Below are 21,742 nucleotides of genomic sequence, written 5' to 3' on the forward strand. Positions count from 1 at the left end.
GCACCCGGCCGCGGTGACACGCCAGAGGGGCGGAGTGGGGGGGGGGCTTTTGTCGGAGGGAGCTGTGGAGGGACACACCGGCACACAGGTGGCCGCGCCGGGGCTGGGCGCCGGTGGGGGCGGCCAGGTGCAGGTCGAGGGGCTCGCGGGCCGAAAGGACGGCTGCTGGGCCCGCGGCGGAGTCTGGGTCCGGGCCGGCCACCCCGGGAGCGTCTGGGGTGCGGCTGCCTTCCAGGGCCGCCTTCTGGCCGCCTGGCCGGCCGGGCCGGCGGGGAGCGCCCCCGCCAGCGCGCGCCATGGTGGGAGGGGCCTGAGGAGGTGAGGCCTGCAGCGGGGCACGGCGGGGGCGGAGCCGGCGGCCCCCGCCGCGGGCGAGTAAAGGAGAAGGCGGGCGGAGCGGGAGGCAAAAAGCCTACAGCACCCGGTATTCCCAGGCGGTCTCCCATCCAAGTACTAACCAGGCCCGACCCTGCTTAGCTTCCGAGATCAGACGAGATCGGGCGCGTTCAGGGTGGTATGGCCGTAGACGGGGGCGGGGGCCGCGGGCTGCCTCTTGAGGGCCAGTTTCGCTGGCGCTGGCGCCTGAACGCCAGCCTGGCGGCCGGCCCGCCCCGGCAGGGCCCCCTGGCCCGCCCAGGCAGGGGGAACGGAGGTCTCGGGTATCGGGCGGCGGCGGAGGGTTTGGCGACCACCTCCCAGCCCAGGGCGGCCGTGACCCAGCAAACCCTTCGGCGCTTGGCGCCCCGCCCAAGATCCCGCACGTCGCCCACAGGGACGTGGCCCCGGAGGCTTCAGGGCCCGGGGCCCGCGGTCCCTTGGGCATCGGCCCTGCCCGCCCACGCGGCGCTAGGCGCAGCCCGGCCGCAGCCCGGGCCGGCCCTCCTGCCCGACAGCAGCTGGCCCGAAGCCACTGGGAGCCACCATTGAGTCGCCACGGCCCCTCAGCCCCGGCAAGGCCACCCCTGCCCCACACCCCCCGCCGAGCTCAGGACCCCGCTCCTGGTGGCCGGCAGGCCCGGGATAGCGGCCCCTGCCCTCGATCCCGCTCCCGCACCCGGCCGCGGTGACACGCCAGAGGGGCGGGGTGGTGGTGGGGCTTTTGTCGGAGGGAGCTGTGGAGGGACACTCCGGCACACAGGTGGCGGCGCCGGGACTGGGCGCCGGTGGGGGCGGCCAGGTGCAGGTCGAGGGGCTCGTGGGCCGAAAGGACGGCAACTGGGCCCGCGGCGGAGTCTGGGTCTGGAGGGCTCTGAGCCTCCATCCGCTCTGGTTCCTCGGGGCTACCGGCCCGAAGCCTGGTAGCGCGACACCCCACCGGCCCACAGACGTAGCCTCCCCAGCTGTGCTCACAGCGAGTCCAACCGCAGCCTGCACCCCTCCACGGGACACTTGGATTACTCCCGCGATCCCCACGAGGTGCGGCACCCGGCGGCCGCATGGGCTGAGATCCTGCCCTTGCGGCGCCCTGTGGCCACCTCCGCCTCCCTCACGGTACTGGCCGAGGCCTCGGACCAGCGGGCCCCGGCTCCCAGCTCAGCGCTGCTCCTCCGCCCCTCTCACCTCCTGCCCGACGTCCAGGCTACCGAGCACCCTCCACCCCCGCCCACCTTCATGCCACTCAGCCGGAACCCAGGAGGCAATGCCAACTACCAGGTGTATGACAGTCTGGTGCTGAAGCGGCAACCGCAGGAGGGCCAAGCGCGGGCCAACTCGCTGCTACCTTCCACCTCGGCCTCCAGGCCCTCTCTGCACGGGAGCCAGACTGGGAAAATGAACTTACCAGCAGCAAATGGGGGCGGGGGCAGGGGCAGGGGGCGGCAGGGCATGGAGAGAGGAATAAAGAGCGCCAGAGTCCAGGAAACATTGGTGGTCTGTGGCTTGGAAGCGCCACTCCTTCTGCCAGCCTGGGTCCCTTTGCTTGGCTTCCTGCAGTAAGAAGCCAGTGTCCCCTTCTTGGCCTGAGGGTCCCTTTGGTTTAGTGGCCACAGTTCTGCCAGCAGGCCCCTCCTGGTCCTATACCATGCACTAAGTACATCTGCAGCTGCAGACTCCAAACCCCTGGTCTCTGGGCACCTCCTCTGTGTCTCAGCTGTCCCTGTCCACAGAGAGCCTCATACAAGAAGTTGCTTCCAAACTGGGAGGTTCCACATCTGGGCAGGTCCAGCTCCAGGCCCAGTGAAGGGCATGAAGAAGGCTGAGGCTCTGGACTCCAGCCAGGCCTTCAGCAGGCCTCTGAGGCCAAGGTCTTCCTAGTCTCAAGAGGGGCCAAGAGACGCAACGTGTCATTTGAACAAGTGAGTCAGCGGGCGGTGAGCGAATGAATGACCGCTCGAGGGGATGTATGCCGGCCACCGGGCCCTGTTTGACTGTCCAGGCTCAGCTTACCTGACCCTGGTTACCAGGGAATGCCACTCTGGGCCCTCCTTTTCATCCCCCTCCCTCACTGTGACCTCACCACCTGCCCCATTATGACCCAGTCTGGCTCCCAGTTAAAACTGGAGGGCAGGGGGCCCAGGCAGTCCTGGGACCGACGGCCATGGGTGAGCAAAACTACTACCGAGCCGAGCCGTTCACTGGCCCCATCCGCAGGAAATGCCAGGAGCAAGGATACTCAATTCTTCTGATCCCGGTCAGCTTCATCTTGCTCAACGTGGGGATCAACGTGGTGACTATGGTCAGGGCAGGATCTGTGCAGCGCGGTTGGGGGAGCCCTGGGGTCTTGAAGGGGCTGAGGTGGGAGGGCTGCTGGGGTGTGACCGGACAAGGGTTGGATTTCAGGGCTCACCCTGCTCCCGGCCTCCCCCCTCCCCTTCTTCCCTCAACTCTGGAGGCATCTGAAGAGATTCTTGCGGGCACTTTTCAATCGTATTTTCCACAAAGGTGAGTGGGCGCCGGCGTGGGTTCAGGGGATGTGGGCCTGTCCCCTTTCTTCTATCCCTGCCTTGATTCTCAGCCCCTCAGGAACCCAGGCCCTGACCCATCTCGCCTTTCCCCACAGACAAGCAAGCCAGCTGTGTAGGCAGCCATCGCATGTGCATGCGCTGCTCCGTGGATCCCAAGAACCTGTGCTCAAGAGTTTCTTCCCGCTTCTGCCATCGCCCAAGCTTCCTGCTCGGGCAGGCAAACCACCTTGACTACTGCCTGCAGCGGGGCCCGGCGGGGGCGGAGCCGGCGGCCCCCGCCGCGGGCGAGTAAAGGAGAAGGCGGGCGGAGCGGGAGGCAAAAAGCCTACAGCACCCGGTATTCCCAGGCGGTCTCCCATCCAAGTACTAACCAGGCCCGACCCTGCTTAGCTTCCGAGATCAGACGAGATCGGGCGCGTTCAGGGTGGTATGGCCGTAGACGGGGGCAGGGGGCCGCGGGCTGCCTCTTGAGGGCCAGTTTCGCTGGCGCTGGCGCCTGAACGCCAGCCTGGCGGCCGGCCCGCCCCGGCAGGGCCCCCTGGCCCGCCCAGGCAGGGGGAACGGAGGTCTCGGGTATCGGGCGGGGGCGGAGGGTTTGGCGACCACCTCCCAGCCCAGGGCGGCCGTGACCCAGCAAACCCTTCGGCGCTTGGCGCCCCGCCCAAGATCCCGCACGTCGCCCACAGGGACGTGGCCCCGGAGGCTTCAGGGCCCGGGGCCCGCGGTCCCTTGGGCATCGGCCCTGCCCGCCCACGCGGTGCTAGGCGCAGCCCGGCCGCAGCCCGGGCCTGCCCTCCTGCCCGACAGCAGCTGGCCCGAAGCCACTGGGAGCCACCATTGAGTCGCCACGGCCCCTCAGCCCCGGCAAGGCCACCCTTGCCCCCACACCCCCCGCCGAGCTCAGGACCCCGCCCCTGGTGGCCGGCAGGCCCGGGGAAGCGGCCCCTGCCCTCGATCCCGCTCCCGCACCCGGCCGCGGTGACACGCCAGAGGGGCGGAGTGGGGGGGGGGGCTTTTGTCGGAGGGAGCTGTGGAGGGACACACCGGCACACAGGTGGCCGCGCCGGGGCTGGGCGCCGGTGGGGGCGGCCAGGTGCAGGTCGAGGGGCTCGCGGGCCGAAAGGACGGCTGCTGGGCCCGCGGCGGAGTCTGGGTCCGGGCCGGCCACCCCGGGAGCGTCTGGGGTGCGGCTGCCTTCCAGGGCCGCCTTCTGGCCGCCTGGCCGGCCGGGCCGGCGGGGAGCGCCCCCGCCAGCGCGCGCCGTGGTGGGAGGGGCCTGAGGAGGTGAGGCCTGCAGCGGGGCCCGGCGGGGGCGGAGCCGGCGGCCCCCGCCGCGGGCGAGTAAAGGAGAAGGCGGGCGGAGCGGGAGGCAAAAAGCCTACAGCACCCGGTATTCCCAGGCGGTCTCCCATCCAAGTACTAACCAGGCCCGACCCTGCTTAGCTTCCGAGATCAGACGAGATCGGGCGCGTTCAGGGTGGTATGGCCGTAGAAGGGGGCGGGGGCCGCGGGCTGCCTCTTGAGGGTCAGTTTCGCTGGCGCTGGCGCCTGAACGCCAGCGCCGCGGCAGGGTCCCCTGGCCCGCCCAGGCAGGGGGAACGGAGGTCTCGGGTATCGGGCGGCGGCGGAGGGTTTGGCGACCACCTCCCAGCCCAGGGCGGCCGTGACCCAGCAAACCCTTCGGCGCTTGGCGCCCCGCCCAAGATCCCGCACGTCGCCCACAGGGACGTGGCCCCGGAGGCTTCAGGGCCCGGGGCCCGCGGTCCCTTGGGCATCGGCCCTGCCCGCCCACGCGGCGCTAGGCGCAGCCCGGCCGCAGCCCGGGCCGGCCCTCCTGCCCGACAGCAGCTGGCCCGAAGCCACTGGGAGCCACCATTGAGTCGCCACGGCCCCTCAGCCCCGGCAAGGCCACCCCTGCCCCACACCCCCCGCCGAGCTCAGGACCCCGCTCCTGGTGGCCGGCAGGCCCGGGATAGCGGCCCCTGCCCTCGATCCCGCTCCCGCACCCGGCCGCGGTGACACGCCAGAGGGGCGGGGTGGTGGTGGGGCTTTTGTCGGAGGGTGCTGTGGAGGGACACTCCGGCACACAGGTGGCGGCGCCGGGACTGGGCGCCGGTGGGGGCGGCCAGGTGCAGGTCGAGGGGCTCGTGGGCCGAAAGGACGGCAACTGGGCCCGCGGCGGAGTCTGGGTCTGGAGGGCTCTGAGCCTCCATCCGCTCTGGTTCCTCGGGGCTACCGGCCCGAAGCCTGGTAGCGCGACACCCCACCGGCCCACAGACGTAGCCTCCCCAGCTGTGCTCACAGCGAGTCCAACCGCAGCCTGCACCCCTCCACGGGACACTTGGATTACTCCCGCGATCCCCACGAGGTGCGGCACCCGGCGGCCGCATGGGCTGAGATCCTGCCCTTGCGGCGCCCTGTGGCCACCTCCGCCTCCCTCACGGTACTGGCCGAGGCCTCGGACCAGCGGGCCCCGGCTCCCAGCTCAGCGCTGCTCCTCCGCCCCTCTCACCTCCTGCCCGACGTCCAGGCTACCGAGCACCCTCCACCCCCGCCCACCTTCATGCCACTCAGCCGGAACCCAGGAGGCAATGCCAACTACCAGGTGTATGACAGTCTGGTGCTGAAGCGGCAACCGCAGGAGGGCCAAGCGCGGGCCAACTCGCTGCTACCTTCCACCTCGGCCTCCAGGCCCTCTCTGCACGGGAGCCAGACTGGGAAAATGAACTTACCAGCAGCAAATGGGGGCGGGGGCAGGGGCAGGGGGCGGCAGGGCATGGAGAGAGGAATAAAGAGCGCCAGAGTCCAGGAAACATTGGTGGTCTGTGGCTTGGAAGCGCCACTCCTTCTGCCAGCCTGGGTCCCTTTGCTTGGCTTCCTGCAGTAAGAAGCCAGTGTCCCCTTCTTGGCCTGAGGGTCCCTTTGGTTTAGTGGCCACAGTTCTGCCAGCAGGCCCCTCCTGGTCCTATACCATGCACTAAGTACATCTGCAGCTGCAGACTCCAAACCCCTGGTCTCTGGGCACCTCCTCTGTGTCTCAGCTGTCCCTGTCCACAGAGAGCCTCATACAAGAAGTTGCTTCCAAACTGGGAGGTTCCACATCTGGGCAGGTCCAGCTCCAGGCCCAGTGAAGGGCATGAAGAAGGCTGAGGCTCTGGACTCCAGCCAGGCCTTCAGCAGGCCTCTGAGGCCAAGGTCTTCCTAGTCTCAAGAGGGGCCAAGAGACGCAACGTGTCATTTGAACAAGTGAGTCAGCGGGCGGTGAGCGAATGAATGACCGCTCGAGGGGATGTATGCCGGCCACCGGGCCCTGTTTGACTGTCCAGGCTCAGCTTACCTGACCCTGGTTACCAGGGAATGCCACTCTGGGCCCTCCTTTTCATCCCCCTCCCTCACTGTGACCTCACCACCTGCCCCATTATGACCCAGTCTGGCTCCCAGTTAAAACTGGAGGGCAGGGGGCCCAGGCAGTCCTGGGACCGACGGCCATGGGTGAGCGAAACTACTACCAAGCCGAGCCGTTCACTGGCCCCATCCGCAGGAAATGCCAGGAGCAAGGATACTCAATTCTTCTGATCCCGGTCAGCTTCATCTTGCTCAACGTGGGGATCAACGTGGTGACTATGGTCAGGGCAGGATCTGTGCAGCGCGGTTGGGGGAGCCCTGGGGTCTTGAAGGGGCTGAGGTGGGAGGGCTGCTGGGGTGTGACCGGACAAGGGTTGGATTTCAGGGCTCACCCTGCTCCCGGCCTCCCCCCTCCCCTTCTTCCCTCAACTCTGGAGGCATCTGAAGAGATTCTTGCGGGCACTTTTCAATCGTATTTTCCACAAAGGTGAGTGGGCGCCGGCGTGGGTTCAGGGGATGTGGGCCTGTCCACTTTCTTCTATCCCTGCCTTGATTCTCAGCCCCTCAGGAACCCAGGCCCTGACCCATCTCGCCTTTCCCCACAGACAAGCAAGCCAGCTGTGTAGGCAGCCATCGCATGTGCATGCGCTGCTCCGTGGATCCCAAGAACCTGTGCTCAAGAGTTTCTTCCCGCTTCTGCCATCGCCCAAGCTTCCTGCTCGGGCAGGCAAACCACCTTGACTACTGCCTGCAGCGGGGCCCGGCGGGGGCGGAGCCGGCGGCCCCCGCCGCGGGCGAGTAAAGGAGAAGGCGGGCGGAGCGGGAGGCAAAAAGCCTACAGCACCCGGTATTCCCAGGCGGTCTCCCATCCAAGTACTAACCAGGCCCGACCCTGCTTAGCTTCCGAGATCAGACGAGATCGGGCGCGTTCAGGGTGGTATGGCCGTAGACGGGGGCAGGGGGCCGCGGGCTGCCTCTTGAGGGCCAGTTTCGCTGGCGCTGGCGCCTGAACGCCAGCCTGGCGGCCGGCCCGCCCCGGCAGGGCCCCCTGGCCCGCCCAGGCAGGGGGAACGGAGGTCTCGGGTATCGGGCGGCGGCGGAGGGTTTGGCGACCACCTCCCAGCCCAGGGCGGCCGTGACCCAGCAAACCCTTCGGCGCTTGGCGCCCCGCCCAAGATCCCGCACGTCGCCCACAGGGACGTGGCCCCGGAGGCTTCAGGGCCCGGGGCCCGCGGTCCCTTGGGCATCGGCCCTGCCCGCCCACGCGGCGCTAGGCGCAGCCCGGCCGCAGCCCGGGCCGGCCCTCCTGCCCGACAGCAGCTGGCCCGAAGCCACTGGGAGCCACCATTGAGTCGCCACGGCCCCTCAGCCCCGGCAAGGCCACCCCTGCCCCACACCCCCCGCCGAGCTCAGGACCCCGCTCCTGGTGGCCGGCAGGCCCGGGATAGCGGCCCCTGCCCTCGATCCCGCTCCCGCACCCGGCCGCGGTGACACGCCAGAGGGGCGGGGTGGTGGTGGGGCTTTTGTCGGAGGGTGCTGTGGAGGGACACTCCGGCACACAGGTGGCGGCGCCGGGACTGGGCGCCGGTGGGGGCGGCCAGGTGCAGGTCGAGGGGCTCGTGGGCCGAAAGGACGGCAACTGGGCCCGCGGCGGAGTCTGGGTCTGGAGGGCTCTGAGCCTCCATCCGCTCTGGTTCCTCGGGGCTACCGGCCCGAAGCCTGGTAGCGCGACACCCCACCGGCCCACAGACGTAGCCTCCCCAGCTGTGCTCACAGCGAGTCCAACCGCAGCCTGCACCCCTCCACGGGACACTTGGATTACTCCCGCGATCCCCACGAGGTGCGGCACCCGGCGGCCGCATGGGCTGAGATCCTGCCCTTGCGGCGCCCTGTGGCCACCTCCGCCTCCCTCACGGTACTGGCCGAGGCCTCGGACCAGCGGGCCCCGGCTCCCAGCTCAGCGCTGCTCCTCCGCCCCTCTCACCTCCTGCCCGACGTCCAGGCTACCGAGCACCCTCCACCCCCGCCCACCTTCATGCCACTCAGCCGGAACCCAGGAGGCAATGCCAACTACCAGGTGTATGACAGTCTGGTGCTGAAGCGGCAACCGCAGGAGGGCCAAGCGCGGGCCAACTCGCTGCTACCTTCCACCTCGGCCTCCAGGCCCTCTCTGCACGGGAGCCAGACTGGGAAAATGAACTTACCAGCAGCAAATGGGGGCGGGGGCAGGGGCAGGGGGCGGCAGGGCATGGAGAGAGGAATAAAGAGCGCCAGAGTCCAGGAAACATTGGTGGTCTGTGGCTTGGAAGCGCCACTCCTTCTGCCAGCCTGGGTCCCTTTGCTTGGCTTCCTGCAGTAAGAAGCCAGTGTCCCCTTCTTGGCCTGAGGGTCCCTTTGGTTTAGTGGCCACAGTTCTGCCAGCAGGCCCCTCCTGGTCCTATACCATGCACTAAGTACATCTGCAGCTGCAGACTCCAAACCCCTGGTCTCTGGGCACCTCCTCTGTGTCTCAGCTGTCCCTGTCCACAGAGAGCCTCATACAAGAAGTTGCTTCCAAACTGGGAGGTTCCACATCTGGGCAGGTCCAGCTCCAGGCCCAGTGAAGGGCATGAAGAAGGCTGAGGCTCTGGACTCCAGCCAGGCCTTCAGCAGGCCTCTGAGGCCAAGGTCTTCCTAGTCTCAAGAGGGGCCAAGAGACGCAACGTGTCATTTGAACAAGTGAGTCAGCGGGCGGTGAGCGAATGAATGACCGCTCGAGGGGATGTATGCCGGCCACCGGGCCCTGTTTGACTGTCCAGGCTCAGCTTACCTGACCCTGGTTACCAGGGAATGCCACTCTGGGCCCTCCTTTTCATCCCCCTCCCTCACTGTGACCTCACCACCTGCCCCATTATGACCCAGTCTGGCTCCCAGTTAAAACTGGAGGGCAGGGGGCCCAGGCAGTCCTGGGACCGACGGCCATGGGTGAGCGAAACTACTACCAAGCCGAGCCGTTCACTGGCCCCATCCGCAGGAAATGCCAGGAGCAAGGATACTCAATTCTTCTGATCCCGGTCAGCTTCATCTTGCTCAACGTGGGGATCAACGTGGTGACTATGGTCAGGGCAGGATCTGTGCAGCGCGGTTGGGGGAGCCCTGGGGTCTTGAAGGGGCTGAGGTGGGAGGGCTGCTGGGGTGTGACCGGACAAGGGTTGGATTTCAGGGCTCACCCTGCTCCCGGCCTCCCCCCTCCCCTTCTTCCCTCAACTCTGGAGGCATCTGAAGAGATTCTTGCGGGCACTTTTCAATCGTATTTTCCACAAAGGTGAGTGGGCGCCGGCGTGGGTTCAGGGGATGTGGGCCTGTCCACTTTCTTCTATCCCTGCCTTGATTCTCAGCCCCTCAGGAACCCAGGCCCTGACCCATCTCGCCTTTCCCCACAGACAAGCAAGCCAGCTGTGTAGGCAGCCATCGCATGTGCATGCGCTGCTCCGTGGATCCCAAGAACCTGTGCTCAAGAGTTTCTTCCCGCTTCTGCCATCGCCCAAGCTTCCTGCTCGGGCAGGCAAACCACCTTGACTACTGCCTGCAGCGGGGCCCGGCGGGGGCGGAGCCGGCGGCCCCCGCCGCGGGCGAGTAAAGGAGAAGGCGGGCGGAGCGGGAGGCAAAAAGCCTACAGCACCCGGTATTCCCAGGCGGTCTCCCATCCAAGTACTAACCAGGCCCGACCCTGCTTAGCTTCCGAGATCAGACGAGATCGGGCGCGTTCAGGGTGGTATGGCCGTAGACGGGGGCAGGGGGCCGCGGGCTGCCTCTTGAGGGCCAGTTTCGCTGGCGCTGGCGCCTGAACGCCAGCCTGGCGGCCGGCCCGCCCCGGCAGGGCCCCCTGGCCCGCCCAGGCAGGGGGAACGGAGGTCTCGGGTATCGGGCGGCGGCGGAGGGTTTGGCGACCACCTCCCAGCCCAGGGCGGCCGTGACCCAGCAAACCCTTCGGCGCTTGGCGCCCCGCCCAAGATCCCGCACGTCGCCCACAGGGACGTGGCCCCGGAGGCTTCAGGGCCCGGGGCCCGCGGTCCCTTGGGCATCGGCCCTGCCCGCCCACGCGGTGCTAGGCGCAGCCCGGCCGCAGCCCGGGCCTGCCCTCCTGCCCGACAGCAGCTGGCCCGAAGCCACTGGGAGCCACCATTGAGTCGCCACGGCCCCTCAGCCCCGGCAAGGCCACCCTTGCCCCCACACCCCCCGCCGAGCTCAGGACCCCGCCCCTGGTGGCCGGCAGGCCTGGGGAAGCGGCCCCTGCCCTCGATCCCGCTCCCGCACCCGGCCGCGGTGACACGCCAGAGGGGCGGAGTGGGGGGGGGGCTTTTGTCGGAGGGAGCTGTGGAGGGACACACCGGCACACAGGTGGCCGCGCCGGGGCTGGGCGCCGGTGGGGGCGGCCAGGTGCAGGTCGAGGGGCTCGCGGGCCGAAAGGACGGCTGCTGGGCCCGCGGCGGAGTCTGGGTCCGGGCCGGCCACCCCGGGAGCGTCTGGGGTGCGGCTGCCTTCCAGGGCCGCCTTCTGGCCGCCTGGCCGGCCGGGCCGGCGGGGAGCGCCCCCGCCAGCGCGCGCCGTGGTGGGAGGGGCCTGAGGAGGTGAGGCCTGCAGCGGGGCCCGGCGGGGGCGGAGCCGGCGGCCCCCGCCGCGGGCGAGTAAAGGAGAAGGCGGGCGGAGCGGGAGGCAAAAAGCCTACAGCACCCGGTATTCCCAGGCGGTCTCCCATCCAAGTACTAACCAGGCCCGACCCTGCTTAGCTTCCGAGATCAGACGAGATCGGGCGCGTTCAGGGTGGTATGGCCGTAGACGGGGGCGGGGGCCGCGGGCTGCCTCTTGAGGGCCAGTTTCGCTGGCGCTGGCGCCTGAACGCCAGCCTGGCGGCCGGCCCGCCGCGGCAGGGTCCCCTGGCCCGCCCAGGCAGGGGGAACGGAGGTCTCGGGTATCGGGCGGCGGCGGAGGGTTTGGCGACCACCTCCCAGCCCAGGGCGGCCGTGACCCAGCAAACCCTTCGGCGCTTGGCGCCCCGCCCAAGATCCCGCACGTCGCCCACAGGGACGTGGCCCCGGAGGCTTCAGGGCCCGGGGCCCGCGGTCCCTTGGGCATCGGCCCTGCCCGCCCACGCGGCGCTAGGCGCAGCCCGGCCGCAGCCCGGGCCGGCCCTCCTGCCCGACAGCAGCTGGCCCGAAGCCACTGGGAGCCACCATTGAGTCGCCACGGCCCCTCAGCCCCGGCAAGGCCACCCCTGCCCCACACCCCCCGCCGAGCTCAGGACCCCGCTCCTGGTGGCCGGCAGGCCCGGGATAGCGGCCCCTGCCCTCGATCCCGCTCCCGCACCCGGCCGCGGTGACACGCCAGAGGGGCGGGGTGGTGGTGGGGCTTTTGTCGGAGGGTGCTGTGGAGGGACACTCCGGCACACAGGTGGCGGCGCCGGGACTGGGCGCCGGTGGGGGCGGCCAGGTGCAGGTCGAGGGGCTCGTGGGCCGAAAGGACGGCAACTGGGCCCGCGGCGGAGTCTGGGTCTGGAGGGCTCTGAGCCTCCATCCGCTCTGGTTCCTCGGGGCTACCGGCCCGAAGCCTGGTAGCGCGACACCCCACCGGCCCACAGACGTAGCCTCCCCAGCTGTGCTCACAGCGAGTCCAACCGCAGCCTGCACCCCTCCACGGGACACTTGGATTACTCCCGCGATCCCCACGAGGTGCGGCACCCGGCGGCCGCATGGGCTGAGATCCTGCCCTTGCGGCGCCCTGTGGCCACCTCCGCCTCCCTCACGGTACTGGCCGAGGCCTCGGACCAGCGGGCCCCGGCTCCCAGCTCAGCGCTGCTCCTCCGCCCCTCTCACCTCCTGCCCGACGTCCAGGCTACCGAGCACCCTCCACCCCCGCCCACCTTCATGCCACTCAGCCGGAACCCAGGAGGCAATGCCAACTACCAGGTGTATGACAGTCTGGTGCTGAAGCGGCAACCGCAGGAGGGCCAAGCGCGGGCCAACTCGCTGCTACCTTCCACCTCGGCCTCCAGGCCCTCTCTGCACGGGAGCCAGACTGGGAAAATGAACTTACCAGCAGCAAATGGGGGCGGGGGCAGGGGCAGGGGGCGGCAGGGCATGGAGAGAGGAATAAAGAGCGCCAGAGTCCAGGAAACATTGGTGGTCTGTGGCTTGGAAGCGCCACTCCTTCTGCCAGCCTGGGTCCCTTTGCTTGGCTTCCTGCAGTAAGAAGCCAGTGTCCCCTTCTTGGCCTGAGGGTCCCTTTGGTTTAGTGGCCACAGTTCTGCCAGCAGGCCCCTCCTGGTCCTATACCATGCACTAAGTACATCTGCAGCTGCAGACTCCAAACCCCTGGTCTCTGGGCACCTCCTCTGTGTCTCAGCTGTCCCTGTCCACAGAGAGCCTCATACAAGAAGTTGCTTCCAAACTGGGAGGTTCCACATCTGGGCAGGTCCAGCTCCAGGCCCAGTGAAGGGCATGAAGAAGGCTGAGGCTCTGGACTCCAGCCAGGCCTTCAGCAGGCCTCTGAGGCCAAGGTCTTCCTAGTCTCAAGAGGGGCCAAGAGACGCAACGTGTCATTTGAACAAGTGAGTCAGCGGGCGGTGAGCGAATGAATGACCGCTCGAGGGGATGTATGCCGGCCACCGGGCCCTGTTTGACTGTCCAGGCTCAGCTTACCTGACCCTGGTTACCAGGGAATGCCACTCTGGGCCCTCCTTTTCATCCCCCTCCCTCACTGTGACCTCACCACCTGCCCCATTATGACCCAGTCTGGCTCCCAGTTAAAACTGGAGGGCAGGGGGCCCAGGCAGTCCTGGGACCGACGGCCATGGGTGAGCGAAACTACTACCGAGCCGAGCCGTTCACTGGCCCCATCCGCAGGAAATGCCAGGAGCAAGGATACTCAATTCTTCTGATCCCGGTCAGCTTCATCTTGCTCAATGTGGGGATCAACGTGGTGACTATGGTCAGGGCAGGATCTGTGCAGCGCGGTTGGGGGAGCCCTGGGGTCTTGAAGGGGCTGAGGTGGGAGGGCTGCTGGGGTGTGACCGGACAAGGGTTGGATTTCAGGGCTCACCCTGCTCCCGGCCTCCCCCCTCCCCTTCTTCCCTCAACTCTGGAGGCATCTGAAGAGATTCTTGCGGGCACTTTTCAATCGTATTTTCCACAAAGGTGAGTGGGCGCCGGCGTGGGTTCAGGGGATGTGGGCCTGTCCCCTTTCTTCTATCCCTGCCTTGATTCTCAGCCCCTCAGGAACCCAGGCCCTGACCCATCTCGCCTTTCCCCACAGACAAGCAAGCCAGCTGTGTAGGCAGCCATCGCATGTGCATGCGCTGCTCCGTGGATCCCAAGAACCTGTGCTCAAGAGTTTCTTCCCGCTTCTGCCATCGCCCAAGCTTCCTGCTCGGGCAGGCAAACCACCTTGACTACTGCCTGCAGCGGGGCCCGGCGGGGGCGGAGCCGGCGGCCCCCGCCGCGGGCGAGTAAAGGAGAAGGCGGGCGGAGCGGGAGGCAAAAAGCCTACAGCACCCGGTATTCCCAGGCGGTCTCCCATCCAAGTACTAACCAGGCCCGACCCTGCTTAGCTTCCGAGATCAGACGAGATCGGGCGCGTTCAGGGTGGTATGGCCGTAGACGGGGGCGGGGGCCGCGGGCTGCCTCTTGAGGGCCAGTTTCGCTGGCGCTGGCGCCTGAACGCCAGCCTGGCGGCCGGCCCGCCGCGGCAGGGTCCCCTGGCCCGCCCAGGCAGGGGGAACGGAGGTCTCGGGTATCGGGCGGCGGCGGAGGGTTTGGCGACCACCTCCCAGCCCAGGGCGGCCGTGACCCAGCAAACCCTTCGGCGCTTGGCGCCCCGCCCAAGATCCCGCACGTCGCCCACAGGGACGTGGCCCCGGAGGCTTCAGGGCCCGGGGCCCGCGGTCCCTTGGGCATCGGCCCTGCCCGCCCACGCGGCGCTAGGCGCAGCCCGGCCGCAGCCCGGGCCGGCCCTCCTGCCCGACAGCAGCTGGCCCGAAGCCACTGGGAGCCACCATTGAGTCGCCACGGCCCCTCAGCCCCGGCAAGGCCACCCCTGCCCCACACCCCCCGCCGAGCTCAGGACCCCGCTCCTGGTGGCCGGCAGGCCCGGGATAGCGGCCCCTGCCCTCGATCCCGCTCCCGCACCCGGCCGCGGTGACACGCCAGAGGGGCGGGGTGGTGGTGGGGCTTTTGTCGGAGGGAGCTGTGGAGGGACACTCCGGCACACAGGTGGCGGCGCCGGGACTGGGCGCCGGTGGGGGCGGCCAGGTGCAGGTCGAGGGGCTCGTGGGCCGAAAGGACGGCAACTGGGCCCGCGGCGGAGTCTGGGTCTGGAGGGCTCTGAGCCTCCATCCGCTCTGGTTCCTCGGGGCTACCGGCCCGAAGCCTGGTAGCGCGACACCCCACCGGCCCACAGACGTAGCCTCCCCAGCTGTGCTCACAGCGAGTCCAACCGCAGCCTGCACCCCTCCACGGGACACTTGGATTACTCCCGCGATCCCCACGAGGTGCGGCACCCGGCGGCCGCATGGGCTGAGATCCTGCCCTTGCGGCGCCCTGTGGCCACCTCCGCCTCCCTCACGGTACTGGCCGAGGCCTCGGACCAGCGGGCCCCGGCTCCCAGCTCAGCGCTGCTCCTCCGCCCCTCTCACCTCCTGCCCGACGTCCAGGCTACCGAGCACCCTCCACCCCCGCCCACCTTCATGCCACTCAGCCGGAACCCAGGAGGCAATGCCAACTACCAGGTGTATGACAGTCTGGTGCTGAAGCGGCAACCGCAGGAGGGCCAAGCGCGGGCCAACTCGCTGCTACCTTCCACCTCGGCCTCCAGGCCCTCTCTGCACGGGAGCCAGACTGGGAAAATGAACTTACCAGCAGCAAATGGGGGCGGGGGCAGGGGCAGGGGGCGGCAGGGCATGGAGAGAGGAATAAAGAGCGCCAGAGTCCAGGAAACATTGGTGGTCTGTGGCTTGGAAGCGCCACTCCTTCTGCCAGCCTGGGTCCCTTTGCTTGGCTTCCTGCAGTAAGAAGCCAGTGTCCCCTTCTTGGCCTGAGGGTCCCTTTGGTTTAGTGGCCACAGTTCTGCCAGCAGGCCCCTCCTGGTCCTATACCATGCACTAAGTACATCTGCAGCTGCAGACTCCAAACCCCTGGTCTCTGGGCACCTCCTCTGTGTCTCAGCTGTCCCTGTCCACAGAGAGCCTCATACAAGAAGTTGCTTCCAAACTGGGAGGTTCCACATCTGGGCAGGTCCAGCTCCAGGCCCAGTGAAGGGCATGAAGAAGGCTGAGGCTCTGGACTCCAGCCAGGCCTTCAGCAGGCCTCTGAGGCCAAGGTCTTCCTAGTCTCAAGAGGGGCCAAGAGACGCAACGTGTCATTTGAACAAGTGAGTCAGCGGGCGGTGAGCGAATGAAATGACCGCTCGAGGGGATGTATGCCGGCCACCGGGCCCTGTTTGACTGTCCAGGCTCAGCTTACCTGACCCTGGTTACCAGGGAATGCCACTCTGGGCCCTCCTTTTCATCCCCCTCCCTCACTGTGACCTCACCACCTGCCCCATTATGACCCAGTCTGGCTCCCAGTTAAAACTGGAGGGCAGGGGGCCCAGGCAGTCCTGGGACCGACGGCCATGGGTGAGCGAAACTACTACCGAGCCGAGCCGTTCACTGGCCCCATCCGCAGGAAATGCCAGGAGCAAGGATACTCAATTCTTCTGATCCCGGTCAGCTTCATCTTGCTCAACGTGGGGATCAACGTGGTGACTATGGTCAGGGCAGGATCTGTGCAGCGCGGTTGGGGGAGCCCTGGGGTCTTGAAGGGGCTGAGGTGGGAGGGCTGCTGGGGTGTGACCGGACAAGGGTTGGATTTCAGGGCTCACCCTGCTCCCGGCCTCCCCCCTCCCCTTCTTCCCTCAACTCTGGAGGCATCTGAAGAGATTCTTGCGGGCACTTTTCAATCGTATTTTCCACAAAGGTGAGTGGGCGCCGGCGTGGGTTCAGGGGATGTGGGCCTGTCCCCTTTCTTCTATCCCTGCCTTGATTCTCAGCCCCTCAGGAACCCAGGCCCTGACCCATCTCGCCTTTCCCCACAGACAAGCAAGCCAGCTGTGTAGGCAGCCATCGCATGTGCATGCGCTGCTCCGTGGATCCCAAGAACCTGTGCTCAAGAGTTTCTTCCCGCTTCTGCCATCGCCCAAGCTTCCTGCTCGGGCAGGCAAACCACCTTGACTACTGCCTGCAGCGGGGCCCGGCGGGGGCGGAGCCGGCGGCCCCCGCCGCGGGCGAGTAAAGGAGAAGGCGGGCGGAGCGGGAGGCAAAAAGCCTACAGCACCCGGTATTCCCAGGCGGTCTCCCATCCAAGTACTAACCAGGCCCGACCCTGCTTAGCTTCCGAGATCAGACGAGATCGGGCGCGTTCAGGGTGGTATGGCCGTAGACGGGGGCGGGGGCCGCGGGCTGCCTCTTGAGGGCCAGTTTCGCTGGCGCTGGCGCCTGAACGCCAGCCTGGCGGCCGGCCCGCCGCGGCAGGGTCCCCTGGCCCGCCCAGGCAGGGGGAACGGAGGTCTCGGGTATCGGGCGGCGGCGGAGGGTTTGGCGACCACCTCCCAGCCCAGGGCGGCCGTGACCCAGCAAACCCTTCGGCGCTTGGCGCCCCGCCCAAGATCCCGCACGTCGCCCACAGGGACGTGGCCCCGGAGGCTTCAGGGCCCGGGGCCCGCGGTCCCTTGGGCATCGGCCCTGCCCGCCCACGCGGTGCTAGGCGCAGCCCGGCCGCAGCCCGGGCCGGCCCTCCTGCCCGACAGCAGCTGGCCCGAAGCCACTGGGAGCCACCATTGAGTCGCCACGGCCCCTCAGCCCCGGCAAGGCCACCCCTGCCCCACACCCCCCGCCGAGCTCAGGACCCCGCTCCTGGTGGCCGGCAGGCCCGGGATAGCGGCCCCTGCCCTCGATCCCGCTCCCGCACCCGGCCGCGGTGACACGCCAGAGGGGCGGGGTGGTGGTGGGGCTTTTGTCGGAGGGAGCTGTGGAGGGACACTCCGGCACACAGGTGGCGGCGCCGGGACTGGGCGCCGGTGGGGGCGGCCAGGTGCAGGTCGAGGGGCTCGTGGGCCGAAAGGACGGCAACTGGGCCCGCGGCGGAGTCTGGGTCTGGAGGGCTCTGAGCCTCCATCCGCTCTGGTTCCTCGGGGCTACCGGCCCGAAGCCTGGTAGCGCGACACCCCACCGGCCCACAGACGTAGCCTCCCCAGCTGTGCTCACAGCGAGTCCAACCGCAGCCTGCACCCCTCCACGGGACACTTGGATTACTCCCGCGATCCCCACGAGGTGCGGCACCCGGCGGCCGCATGGGCTGAGATCCTGCCCTTGCGGCGCCCTGTGGCCACCTCCGCCTCCCTCACGGTACTGGCCGAGGCCTCGGACCAGCGGGCCCCGGCTCCCAGCTCAGCGCTGCTCCTCCGCCCCTCTCACCTCCTGCCCGACGTCCAGGCTACCGAGCACCCTCCACCCCCGCCCACCTTCATGCCACTCAGCCGGAACCCAGGAGGCAATGCCAACTACCAGGTGTATGACAGTCTGGTGCTGAAGCGGCAACCGCAGGAGGGCCAAGCGCGGGCCAACTCGCTGCTACCTTCCACCTCGGCCTCCAGGCCCTCTCTGCACGGGAGCCAGACTGGGAAAATGAACTTACCAGCAGCAAATGGGGGCGGGGGCAGGGGCAGGGGGCGGCAGGGCATGGAGAGAGGAATAAAGAGCGCCAGAGTCCAGGAAACATTGGTGGTCTGTGGCTTGGAAGCGCCACTCCTTCTGCCAGCCTGGGTCCCTTTGCTTGGCTTCCTGCAGTAAGAAGCCAGTGTCCCCTTCTTGGCCTGAGGGTCCCTTTGGTTTAGTGGCCACAGTTCTGCCAGCAGGCCCCTCCTGGTCCTATACCATGCACTAAGTACATCTGCAGCTGCAGACTCCAAACCCCTGGTCTCTGGGCACCTCCTCTGTGTCTCAGCTGTCCCTGTCCACAGAGAGCCTCATACAAGAAGTTGCTTCCAAACTGGGAGGTTCCACATCTGGGCAGGTCCAGCTCCAGGCCCAGTGAAGGGCATGAAGAAGGCTGAGGCTCTGGACTCCAGCCAGGCCTTCAGCAGGCCTCTGAGGCCAAGGTCTTCCTAGTCTCAAGAGGGGCCAAGAGACGCAACGTGTCATTTGAACAAGTGAGTCAGCGGGCGGTGAGCGAATGAAATGACCGCTCGAGGGGATGTATGCCGGCCACCGGGCCCTGTTTGACTGTCCAGGCTCAGCTTACCTGACCCTGGTTACCAGGGAATGCCACTCTGGGCCCTCCTTTTCATCCCCCTCCCTCACTGTGACCTCACCACCTGCCCCATTATGACCCAGTCTGGCTCCCAGTTAAAACTGGAGGGCAGGGGGCCCAGGCAGTCCTGGGACCGACGGCCATGGGTGAGCGAAACTACTACCGAGCCGAGCCGTTCACTGGCCCCATCCGCAGGAAATGCCAGGAGCAAGGATACTCAATTCTTCTGATCCCGGTCAGCTTCATCTTGCTCAACGTGGGGATCAACGTGGTGACTATGGTCAGGGCAGGATCTGTGCAGCGCGGTTGGGGGAGCCCTGGGGTCTTGAAGGGGCTGAGGTGGGAGGGCTGCTGGGGTGTGACCGGACAAGGGTTGGATTTCAGGGCTCACCCTGCTCCCGGCCTCCCCCCTCCCCTTCTTCCCTCAACTCTGGAGGCATCTGAAGAGATTCTTGCGGGCACTTTTCAATCGTATTTTCCACAAAGGTGAGTGGGCGCCGGCGTGGGTTCAGGGGATGTGGGCCTGTCCCCTTTCTTCTATCCCTGCCTTGATTCTCAGCCCCTCAGGAACCCAGGCCCTGACCCATCTCGCCTTTCCCCACAGACAAGCAAGCCAGCTGTGTAGGCAGCCATCGCATGTGCATGCGCTGCTCCGTGGATCCCAAGAACCTGTGCTCAAGAGTTTCTTCCCGCTTCTGCCATCGCCCAAGCTTCCTGCTCGGGCAGGCAAACCACCTTGACTACTGCCTGCAGCGGGGCCCGGCGGGGGCGGAGCCGGCGGCCCCCGCCGCGGGCGAGTAAAGGAGAAGGCGGGCGGAGCGGGAGGCAAAAAGCCTACAGCACCCGGTATTCCCAGGCGGTCTCCCATCCAAGTACTAACCAGGCCCGACCCTGCTTAGCTTCCGAGATCAGACGAGATCGGGCGCGTTCAGGGTGGTATGGCCGTAGACGGGGGCGGGGGCCGCGGGCTGCCTCTTGAGGGCCAGTTTCGCTGGCGCTGGCGCCTGAACGCCAGCCTGGCGGCCGGCCCGCCGCGGCAGGCCCCCCTGGCCCGCCCAGGCAGGGGGAACGGAGGTCTCGGGTATCGGGCGGCGGCGGAGGGTTTGGCGACCACCTCCCAGCCCAGGGCGGCCGTGACCCAGCAAACCCTTCGGCGCTTGGCGCCCCGCCCAAGATCCCGCACGTCGCCCACAGGGACGTGGCCCCGGAGGCTTCAGGGCCCGGGGCCCGCGGTCCCTTGGGCATCGGCCCTGCCCGCCCACGCGGCGCTAGGCGCAGCCCGGCCGCAGCCCGGGCCGGCCCTCCTGCCCGACAGCAGCTGGCCCGAAGCCACTGGGAGCCACCATTGAGTCGCCACGGCCCCTCAGCCCCGGCAAGGCCACCCCTGCCCCACACCCCCCGCCGAGCTCAGGACCCCGCTCCTGGTGGCCGGCAGGCCCGGGATAGCGGCCCCTGCCCTCGATCCCGCTCCCGCACCCGGCCGCGGTGACACGCCAGAGGGGCGGGGTGGTGGTGGGGCTTTTGTCGGAGGGAGCTGTGGAGGGACACTCCGGCACACAGGTGGCGGCGCCGGGACTGGGCGCCGGTGGGGGCGGCCAGGTGCAGGTCGAGGGGCTCGTGGGCCGAAAGGACGGCAACTGGGCCCGCGGCGGAGTCTGAGTCTGGAGGGCTCTGAGCCTCCATCCGCTCTGGTTCCTCGGGGCTACCGGCCCGAAGCCTGGTAGCGCGACACCCCACCGACCCACAGACGTAGCCTCCCCAGCTGTGCTCACAGCGAGTCCAACCGCAGCCTGCACCCCTCCACGGGACACTTGGATTACTCCCGCGATCCCCACGAGGTGCGGCACCCGGCGGCCGCATGGGCTGAGATCCTGCCCTTGCGGCGCCCTGTGGCCACCTCCGCCTCCCTCACGGTACTGGCCGAGGCCTCGCACCAGCGGGCCCCGGCTCCCAGCTCAGCGCTGCTCCTCCGCCCCTCTCACCTCCTGCCCGACGTCCAGGCTACCGAGCACCCTCCACCCCCGCCCACCTTCATGCCACTCAGCCGGAACCCAGGAGGCAATGCCAACTACCAGGTGTATGACAGTCTGGTGCTGAAGCAGCAACCGCAGGAGGGCCAAGCGCGGGCCAACTCGCTGCTACCTTCCACCTCGGCCTCCAGGCCCTCTCTGCACGGGAGCCAGACTGGGAAAATGAACTTACCAGCAGCAAATGGGGGCGGGGGCAGGGGCAGGGGGCGGCAGGGCATGGAGAGAGGAATAAAGAGCGCCAGAGTCCAGGAAACATTGGTGGTCTGTGGCTTGGAAGCGCCACTCCTTCTGCCAGCCTGGGTCCCTTTGCTTGGCTTCCTGCAGTAAGAAGCCAGTGTCCCCTTCTTGGCCTGAGGGTCCCTTTGGTTTAGTGGCCACAGTTCTGCCAGCAGGCCCCTCCTGGTCCTATACCATGCACTAAGTACATCTGCAGCTGCAGACTCCAAACCCCTGGTCTCTGGGCACCTCCTCTGTGTCTCAGCTGTCCCTGTCCACAGAGAGCCTCATACAAGAAGTTGCTTCCAAACTGGGAGGTTCCACATCTGGGCAGGTCCAGCTCCAGGCCCAGTGAAGGGCATGAAGAAGGCTGAGGCTCTGGACTCCAGCCAGGCCTTCAGCAGGCCTCTGAGGCCAAGGTCTTCCTAGTCTCAAGAGGGGCCAAGAGACGCAACGTGTCATTTGAACAAGTGAGTCAGCGGGCGGTGAGCGAATGAATGACCGCTCGAGGGGATGTATGCCGGCCACCGGGCCCTGTTTGACTGTCCAGGCTCAGCTTACCTGACCCTGGTTACCAGGGAATGCCACTCTGGGCCCTCCTTTTCATCCCCCTCCCTCACTGTGACCTCACCACCTGCCCCATTATGACCCAGTCTGGCTCCCAGTTAAAACTGGAGGGCAGGGGGCCCAGGCAGTCCTGGGACCGACGGCCATGGGTGAGCGAAACTACTACCGAGCCGAGCCGTTCACTGGCCCCATCCGCAGGAAATGCCAGGAGCAAGGATACTCAATTCTTCTGATCCCGGTCAGCTTCATCTTGCTCAACGTGGGGATCAACGTGGTGACTATGGTCAGGGCAGGATCTGTGCAGCGCGGTTGGGGGAGCCCTGGGGTCTTGAAGGGGCTGAGGTGGGAGGGCTGCTGGGGT

This window comes from Stenella coeruleoalba (assembly GCF_951394435.1).
Source record: "Stenella coeruleoalba genome assembly, chromosome: 19".
NCBI lineage: Eukaryota > Metazoa > Chordata > Mammalia > Artiodactyla > Delphinidae > Stenella > Stenella coeruleoalba.